The following is a 10,368-nucleotide window of genomic DNA, read 5'->3' as shown; positions in this document are numbered from 1 at the left end:
TGTCAACTTCTTATTTGCAATGTATATGAGCCAACAGTTGAAATTAGATACTTTCTATCATCTGGGCAAGAAGAGGAATGCCATTTTAGGCATGCTGGTCTAAACCTGGAGAGCAGTAAGAACTTGCTGTGCTTTAGCCTTAATGACCACTAGATGGAAACCAAAAGCTTTTGGTTGAGTCATCTTTGCTCTCTGTCAATATCCCTGGTTGGTATGAAGATGCTGTATAGTGAACAAATACCATATTCAATAGCGTGAAAGATTCTTGCTCTTGAAGGTTTGCACCAGAAGTTGTACCAGTTTGCGCTTTGTATTTAGGAAATAATAATGTTGCTTCGATGTTCGGGAACACAACAAACCAATGTTCTGGGGAGAAGATGTGTTCCTAACCAGTGAGACAATATTCTGGGGAGAAGATGTGTTCCTAACCAGTGAGACAATATTCTGGGGAGAAGATGTGTTCCTAACCAGTGAGACAATGTTTTGGGGAGAAGATGTGTTCCTAACCAGTGAGACAATGTTCTGGGGAGAAGATGTGTTCCTAACCAGTGAGACAATATTCTGGGGAGAAGATGTGTTCCTAACCAGTGAGACAATATTCTGGGGAGAAGATGTGTTCCTAACCAGTGAGACAATATTCTGGGGAGAAGATGTGTTCCTAACCAGTGAGACAATATTCTGGGGAGAAGATGTGTTCCTAACCAGTGAGACAATATTCTGGGGAGAAGATGTGTTCCTAACCAGTGAGACAATATTCTGGGAAGAAGATGTGTTCCTAGCCAGTGAGACAATATTCTGGGGAGAAGATGTGTTCCTAACCAGTGAGACAATATTCTGGGGAGAAGATGTGTTCCTAACCAGTGAGACAATATTCTGGGGAGAAGATGTGTTCCTAACCAGTGAGACAATATTCTGGGGAGAAGATGTGTTCCTAACCAGTGAGACAATATTCTGGGGAGAAGATGTGTTCCTAACCAGTGAGACAATATTCTGGGGAGAAGATGTGTTCCTAACCAGTGAGACAATATTCTGGGGAGAAGATGTGTTCCTAACCAGTGAGACAATATTCTGGGGAGAAGATGTGTTCCTAACCAGTGAGACAATATTCTGGGGAGAAGATGTGTTCCTAACCAGTGAGACAATATTCTGGGGAGAAGATGTGTTCCTAACCAGTGAGACAATATTCTGGGGAGAAGATGTGTTCCTAACCAGTGAGACAATATTCTGGGGAGAAGATGTGTTCCTAACCAGTGAGACAATGTTCTGGGGAGAAGATGTGTTCCTAACCAGTGAGACAATATTCTGGGGAGAAGATGTGTTCCTAACCAGTGAGACAATATTCTGGGGAGAAGATGTGTTCCTAACCAGTGAGACAATATTCTGGGGAGAAGATGTGTTCCTAACCAGTGAGACAATATTCTGGGGGAAATAAATGTTCCTAACCAGTTGGTCAATGTTTGGGAGCACAGCAAACCAATGTTTTGGGGAGATGTGCCTAACCAGTGAGCCAATGTTTGCAACCTTTTTGTTGGGAAATTCGATGGAACCTTTTGGAAATGAGTAATTGTTCCGTTTTTATTCACTGCAAACTTCTTTATTGCTGTCAGATGTCAAAGCGATCTCTTGGGTAAATGATTTTCAGCATAACATGTGAAACTCAGATTTTTTTATTGCAGTCTTCCAGACTGTATTACCCTGGAGTCTCGTTGGCCTACTGAAATAAGGACGTCCAAGGTCTTTATGACCAGGATTTATGGACAGACTCTGGGACACACTTTATAAAGTGGGAGTGAAAGTCCCATCTTTTTTGATAGATTGCCACACTTTTATGTGTTAAAATACTTTTAAACAATGTGTCATGAAATAAAACTGATCCTCTCATAAAGCCAGCAGCAGCTGTCAGAGAGATAACAGCCTGTGGCTGTCTGAGCATTGCTGGTTGTGAGAAAGTACCAGGCTGTATCACTCCTCTGGCTTGCATCTTCCTCTTGGGTCAAAGCCAACACTGGATCACTTGCTACTATGTATTTTATTTTATTTACCTTTTTTTTAAACTAGGCAAGTCAGTTAAGAACAGATTCTTATTTACAATGACAGCTTGGGAACAGTGGGTTAACTGCCTTGTTCAGGGGCAGAATTACAGATTTTTACCTTGTCAGCTCTGGGGTTTTGAACTAGCAACCTGTCGGTTACTGGCCCAACGCTCTAACCACTAGGCTACCTGCCACCCCATCAATTATTAATCGGGTAAGCTCATGGAAAATACAAACACTTTAGGGCTTTTAAATTAAAAGACCCCTCTGCTGTTTTGACTTGCGGTGGATAGCCAGGCTGTTAAACCAGGTGTAATGGTCCTCTCTTGTTGCCAGGCTGTTAAACCAGGTGTAATGGTCCTCTCTTGTTGCCAGGCTGTTAAACCAGGTGTAATGGTTCTCTCTTGTTGCCAGGCTGTTAAACCAGGTGTAATGGTCCTCTCTTGTTGCCAGGCTGTTAAACCAGGCTGAGCGCAGACAGCAGTATGGTTATCGGCCCTTCCTCATGCATATTTTACTGCCTCACACCTGTTGCCTCTCCACATCGAGAGTGCCTTCGCCCTGGTGGACGAGCGGCTTAAGTGAGGACTGGCCATACGGTAGGCACCTTTCACCGCCTTTGTCTCACCAGCTTTGAGTGAAGCAGTTAATGAAGGGGTGTCGGTTGAGGTAAAGGGTAAAGAAGGGAGTTTATGAATGGAGGGGGTTTACTGGTTTTGTTCCAGTGAGGTATCTTTAGCCAGGTATATTTTAGCACCAGAATAAGGCCTAAACTCATGATAAACCACGTAGTGTTTGAAGCGTTGGCGGATCTCCCTCTGCTGTCTCCAATAATCACCCACAGGACCTAGACAGGTTCTCCAGTAGTCACCCACAGGACCTAGACAGGTTCTCCAGTAGTCACCCACAGGACCTAGACAGGTTCTCCAGTAGTCACCCACAGGACCTAGACAGGTTCTCCAGTAGCCACCCACAGGACCTAGACAGGTTCTCCAGTAATCACCCACAGGACCTAGACAGGTTCTCCAGTAGTCACCCACAGGACCTAGACAGGTTCTCCAGTAGTCACCCACAGGACCTAGACAGGTTCTCCAGTAGTCACCCACAGGACCTAGACAGGTTCTCCAGTAGCCACCCACAGGACCTAGACAGGTTCTCCAGTAATCACCCACAGGACCTAGACAGGTTCTCCAGTAGTCACCCACAGGACCTAGACAGGTTCTCCAGTAGTCACCCACAGGACCTAGACAGGTTCTCCAGTAGTCACCCACAGGACCTAGACAGGTTCTCCAATAATAACCCACAGGACCTAGACAGGTTCTCCAATAATCACCCACAGGACCTAGACAGGTTCTCCAGTAGTCACCCACAGGACCTAGACAGGTTCTCCAATAATCACCCACAGGACCTAGACAGGTTCTCCAGTAGTCACCCACAGGACCTAGACAGGTTCTCCAGTAGTCACCCACAGGACCTAGACAGGGGTTCTCCAGTTGTCACCCACAGGACCTAGACAGGGGTTCTCCAGTAGTCACCCACAGGACCTCGACAGGTTCTCCAGTAGTCACCCACAGGACCTCGACAGGTTCTCCAGTAGTCACCCACAGGACCTCGACAGGGGTTCTCCAGTAGTCACCCACAGGACCTAGACAGGGGTTCTCCAGTAGTCACCCACAGGACCTAGACAGGGGTTCTCCAGTAGTCACCCACAGGACCTAGACAGGGGTTCTCCAGTAGTCACCTACAGGACCTAGACAGGGGTTCTCCAGTAGTCACCTTCATGACCTAGACATGGGTTCTCCAGTAGTCACCTACAGGACCTAGACAGGGGTTCTCCAGTAGTCACCCACAGGACCTAGACAGGGGTTCTCCAGTAGTCACCCACAGGACCTAGACAGGGGTTCTCCAGTAGTCACCCACAGGACCTAGACAGGGGTTCTCCAGTAGTCACCCACAGGACCTAGACAGGGGTTCTCCAGTAGTCACCTACAGGACCTAGACAGGGTTCTCCAGTAGTCACCTACAGGACCTAGACAGGGGTTCTCCAGTAGTCACCTATAGGACCTAGACAGGGGTTCTCCAGTAGTCACCCACAGGACCTAGACAGGGGTTCTCCAGTAGTCACCCACAGGACCTAGACAGGGGTTCTCCAGTAGTCACCCACAGGACCTAGACAGGGGTTCTCCAGTAGTCACCCACAGGACCTAGACAGGGGTTCTCCAGTAGTCGCCCACAGGACCTAGACAGGGGTTCTCCAGTAGTCACCTACAGGACCTAGACAGGGGTTCTCCAGTAGTCACCACTCACTGCTTCGACCAACAGCTGGCTACAGCTGCTCTCCGGTTGTGCACCACATGCTTGAGTGAGGTAAGTGACTGGCTGCACAGACAGGTCCAGTAACCCTGCACAGCCAACACTTACAAAGAATCTTTGCACAAGGTCCCCCTCAGCAGGGAAGACTGCAGATGTTTTGTTCAGCACTGGTGGCCACTTCACCCCTTTAGTTCTGCAGCCTGTATCAGTTAGTGTGAAATTCACTCCGGTGTCAGTTTAGACCTTATGGACTGAATCCTGGACTTTAGCAGCAGCATGATATAACTGAATACCACCTGTACTGTAATGTCCACTGTTTAATCAAATTTCTTTTTAGTATACACTATATTCCTCAGTGTGTTAAATGCGTGTTAATTTTGGGGCAGCTGTAAAATGGGAGTTGTTTATAGTTAGTATCGGTATAAGCAATAAACACCTTGATGTGCTGTCCGGCCTGTCAGTGACGACCTCCCCTTTCGCCTGTTCCTCCACAGTGTGGTAACGAGGGCTGTGATAAGTTCGACTTTGATGTAAACCCTGTTCTCTCTGCTGAGTGTCTGTGCTGCTGCGTTAGGGGTGGGCTGGCAGGCTTCATTTTACAGCTCATTCCAGTTTCTTCGGCCTCTGGAACAGTTTCACAGTCCTGTTTGGAACAGTGGGCCCGCTTTGTCACTGAGCTGCTGAAGCACCTCTGGGGCGCCCTGTGATTGAAGACAACATATGGACAATGCCCTCCCTTCCTGTTTCAAGGGAATGTTGTTCGGGCTGGGTGGACTCCTGGGAAAGGGAGTGCTACCTTTGACCTCTGGAATCACTCATTTACCCTGGGCCCAGCGAGAAGATGATGGGGTCTGCAGGAAGGGATGCAGCCAACCAGCTGTCACTAGAAACTCCCAGTGTTTCTGTGGCCATTCTCAGGGAGGAAGGCAGGCCCTTCTGAGGGCAGAGCAGAGCAACATGGCCAAAGCATTTGCCTGACGATCTGTGTTAGCCATTTCTATAGCTGCCTTCTACAATGCGGATTGTAGGCTTTTGGTACAAACTGTGAAGCCATGATGGGGTAGAGATAACAATATGTATGGGTATGCTGTTTTATTGGTGTTTTATGTGAAATGTAGTGCATTTCTCTAGTTTGTTTCATGGCTGTATTTCTAGAATTATTTGTGTTGCAGCCAGCTTGAGGTTTGTGTTGCAGCCAGCTTGAGGTTTGTGTTGCAGCCAGCTTGAGGTTTGTGTTGTCCCAAAAACAAAAAATCTCTTTTGGGATGCATTTCTCTTTCTCTGTCCTCTCTCACTTTACAATCCCCGTTACAGTCCTTGTTACAATCCCTGTTACAGTCCCCCGAATAGGCAGCTGTGGGTTTGACACCACATCCCAGACCTGTATCTGTCTGTGCACTAATTCAAGTAGCAACTATTTACGGACATCATCCGCCAACCTACCGTTTCTGATGTGTCTGTCTGTCAGTGGGCTGGGTGTGGGCAGAAACCTGAGTCGTTTACACAGTTCTCCAAACTATCCCCTGATAAGGAATAGGGGATTATCATCCCTGACCCTGACCTGTTTGCTATGAGTTACCTGTTGTTTTCAATTGTTACTGATATTTAAAATACAGAAAACATTGTGGAGACATAGGAGAGGAGCACTTCTTTTGGTTATAGGTGTATGCTGTGATGTGATGTTTCGTCATAGATGTATACTGTGAGGTGATGTTTCGTCATAGGTGTATACTGTGAGGTGATGTTTCGTCATAGGTGTATACTGTGAGGTGATGTTTCGTCATAGGTGTATACTGTGAGGTGATGTTTCGTCATAGGTGTATACTGTGAGGTGATGTTTTGTCATAGGTGTATGCTGTGAGGTGATGTTTTGTCATAGGTGTATGCTGTGAGGTGATGTTTCGTCATAGGTGTATGCTGTGAAGTGATGTTTCGTCATAGGTGTATACTGTGAGGTGATGTTTCGTCATAGGTGTATGCTGTGAGGTGATGTTTTGTCATAGGTGTATGCTGTGAGGTGATGTTTCATCATAGGTGTATACTGTGAGGTGATGTTTTGTCATAGGTGTATACTGTGAGGTGATATTTCGTCATAGGTGTATACTGTGAGGTGATGTTTCGTCATAGGTGTATACTGTGAGGTGATGTTTCGTCATAGGTGTATACTGTGAGGTGATGTTTCGTCATAGGTGTATACTGTGAGGTGATGTTTCGTCATAGGTGTATGCTGTGAGGTGATGTTTCGTCATAGGTGTATGCTGTGAAGTGATGTTTCATCATGGGATGAAATAGAACAGAACTTAATGCTGGATTGTGAACAATGCCGAAAAGCCTTTGTTCAAAAAAACTTCCCGAAGGCACTTTCATATAGTGAAAACATTTCTACAGAATATATTGGGAAGTCAGCAATATAATGGGAATTATTTATTGATTACTGCATTGTTTGGTTTAGAGCGTGCAAGAAAGCCATTTCACTGTACTTGTGCATGTGACATTGAAATGTGTCTATAAGGCCCCTAAACCCCTGTAACTGTATTAGTTCAGGTTTGGATACCTAAACTGTTGTGAGACAGGATGAGTAATATATTTATAGTTGGACAGGGTCGAGGGGTTTACGTTTGACACATGCTGGTTGATTTGAATAAATGGTCACCGGTGTCTGCGGCTACTGCAGAATGTTTTCCAACCCAATAAACAGTTTAATCTACAGTAGGCTACCAGTGAATCTGGTATGTGGTACGGTTCATCCACAAGCAATGAAAATACTTTTATCTTTCATGTGCATGGTAAAACAGGCTTCTGTGGGTCAGTGACATGATTACTGTTGGAATAACAGTGTAGAAAAACATGTAACTGGGCTGGGATCAAAACGGTTGGCTGGGATCAAAACGGTTGGCTGGGATCAAAACGGTTGGCTGGGATCAAAACGTTTGGCTGGGATCAAAACGCTCAGCTGGGATCAAAACGCTGGGCTGGGATCAAAACGCTGGGCTGGGATCAAAACGCTGGACTGGGATCAAAACGCTCGGCTGGGATCAAAACGCTCGGCTGGGATCAAAACGCTGGGCTGGGATCAAAACGCTGGGCTGGGATCAAAACGCTGGGCTGGGATCAAAACGCTGGGCTGGGATCAAAACGCTGGGCTGGGATCAAAACGCTGGGCTGGGATCAAAACGCTGGGCTGGGATCAAAACGCTGGGCTGGGATCAAAACGCTGGGCTGGGATCAAAACACTGGGCCCGGGATCAAAACACTGGGCCCGGGACTAAAACGCTGGGCCGGGATGCAAAAGAAGGCGCCAAACACAGAGGGCTGCCTCGCTTCTAGTATTATGTTTTTTATGTATTATTTCTTACATTGTTAGCCCAGAAAATCTTAAGTGTAATTACATACAGCCGGGAAGAACTATTGATATCATTGCGACATCAACTTATCAGCACTACGACCAGGAATACAACTTTCCCGAAGCAGATACTTTGTCCGAACCACCTAGGGCATTTGAACTGATTCCAGAGGCTGACCCAAAACAACACCGCCGGAGAAACGGTCTTCTGGTCAGACTTCGGAGGCGCGCACACCACCCACCGCTTCAGAGTATATTACTCGCAAATGTCCAATCTCTAGATAACAAGGTAGACGAAATTAGGGCAAGGGTTGCTTTCCAGAGAGACATCAGGTATTGCAACATACTCTGTTTCACGGAAACATGGATCTCTCGGGATATGCTGTCGGAGTCGGTAGAGCCACCTGGATTCTTTGTGCGTCGCACCGACAGGAATAAACATGTCTCCAGGAAGATGTATGTTTCATGATTAACGACTCATGGTGTAATTGTAACAACATACAGGAACTCAAGTCCTTTTGTTCACCTGACCAAGAATTCCTCACAATCAAATGCCAACCGTATTATCTCCCAAGAGAATTCTCCTCGGTTATTGTCACAGCCGTATATATCCCTCCTCGAGCCGATACCACGACGGCCCTCAAGGAACTTCATTGAAAACCACATATCCTGAGGCTGCATTTATTGTAGCTGGGGATTTTAACAAAGCAAATTTGAGAACAAGGCTACCTAAATTTTATCAGCATATTGGCTGTAGCACTTGCACTGGAAAAACACTGGATCACTGCTACTCTAACTTCCGCGATGCGTACAAGGCCCTCCCCCGCCCTCCTTTCGGCAAATCTGACCACGACTCCATTTTGCTCCTCCCTTCCTATAAGCAGAAACTCAAACAGGATGTACCCGTGCTAAGGACTATTCAAAGCTGGTCTGACTAATCGGAATCCACGCTTCAAGATTGTTTTGATCACGCGGACTGAGACATGTTCCGGGTAGCCTCGGAGAATAATATCGACGTATACGCTGATTCGGTGAGTGAGTTTATAAGGAACTGTATAGGAGATGTTGTACCTAATGTGACTATTAAAACCTACCCTAACCAGAAACCGTGGCTAGATGGCGGAATTCGTGCAATACTGAAAGTGCGAACCACCGCCTTTAACCATGGAAAGGTGACTGAGAATATGGCCAAATACAAACAGTGTAGTTATTCCCTCCAAGGCAATCAAACAAGTGCAATGTCAGTATAGAGACAAAGTGGAGTCGCAATTCAACGGCTCAGACACAAGACGTATGTGGCAGGGGCTACAGACAATCATGGACTACGAAAGGAAAACCAGCCACGTCGTGGACACCGATGTCTTGCTTCCAGACAAACTAAACACCTTCTTTGCCCGCTTTGAGGATAATACACTGACGCGGGCCGCAACCAAGGACTGTGGGCTCTCCTTCTCTGTGGCCGACGTAAGCCATTTAAACGTGTTAACCCTCGCAAGTCTGCCGGCCCAGACGGCATCCCTAGCCGCGTCCTCAGAGCAGCTGGATGGTGTGTTTACGGACATATTCAATCTCTCCCTATCCCAGTCTGCTGTCCCCACATGATTCAAGATGGCCATCATTGTTCCTGTACCCAAGAAGGCAAAGGAACTAAAGGACTATCGCTCCGTAGCACTCACTTCTGTCTTTTGAGAGACTAGTCAAGGATCATATCACCTCCACCTTACCTGTCACCCTAGACCCACTTCAATTTGCTTACTGCCACTATAGGTCCACAGACGATGAAATCGCCATCACACTGCACACTGCCCTATCCCATCTGGACAAGAGGAATACCTATGTAAAATGCTGTTCGGTGACTATAGCTCAGCATTCAACACCATAGTACCCTCCAAGCTCATCATTAAGCTTGAGGCCCCACCCTGTGCAATTGGGTCCTGGACTTCCTGACCGGCCGCCCCCAGGTGGTGAAGGTAGGAAACAACATGATCCTCAACACTGGGGCCCCACAAGGGTGCGTGCTCAGCCCCCTCCAGTACATGACCATATGACATTCTCCCAATCTTCTTCTGGATCATCCAAATGCTCTCTAGAAAACTTCAGACGGGCCTGGACATGTACTGGCTTAAGCAGGGGGACACGTCTGGCACTGCAGGATTTGAGTCCCTGGCGGCGTAGTGTGTTACTGATGGTAGGCTTTGTTACTTTGGTCCCAGCTCTCTGCAGGTCATTCACTAGGTCCCCCCGTGTGGTTCTGGGATTTTTGCTCACCGTTCTTGTGATCATTTTGACCCCACGGGGTGAGATCTTGCGTGGAGCCCCAGATCGAGGGAGATTATCAGTGGTCTTGTATGTCTTCCATTTCCTAATAATTGCTCCCACAGTTGATTTCTTCAAACCAAGCTACTTACCTATTGCAGATTCAGTCTTCCCAGCCTGGTGCAGGTCTACAATTTTGTTTCTGGTGTCCTTTGACAGCTCTTTGGTCTTGGCCATAGTGGAGTTTGGAGTGTGACTGTTTGAGGTTGTGGACAGGTCTTTTTTATACTGATAACAAGTTCAAACAGGTGCCATTAATACAGGTAACGAGTGGAGGACAGAGGAGCCTCTTAAAGAAGAAGTTACAGGTCTGTGAGAGCCAGAAATCCTGCTTGTTTGTAGGTGACCAAATACTTATTTTCC

Source organism: Salvelinus namaycush, chromosome 4, assembly GCF_016432855.1.
Source record: "Salvelinus namaycush isolate Seneca chromosome 4, SaNama_1.0, whole genome shotgun sequence".
NCBI classification, from domain to species: Eukaryota; Metazoa; Chordata; class Actinopteri; order Salmoniformes; family Salmonidae; genus Salvelinus; species Salvelinus namaycush.
The sequence above is the reverse complement of the archived record's forward strand: the minus strand, read 5'-3'. Positions refer to the sequence as shown.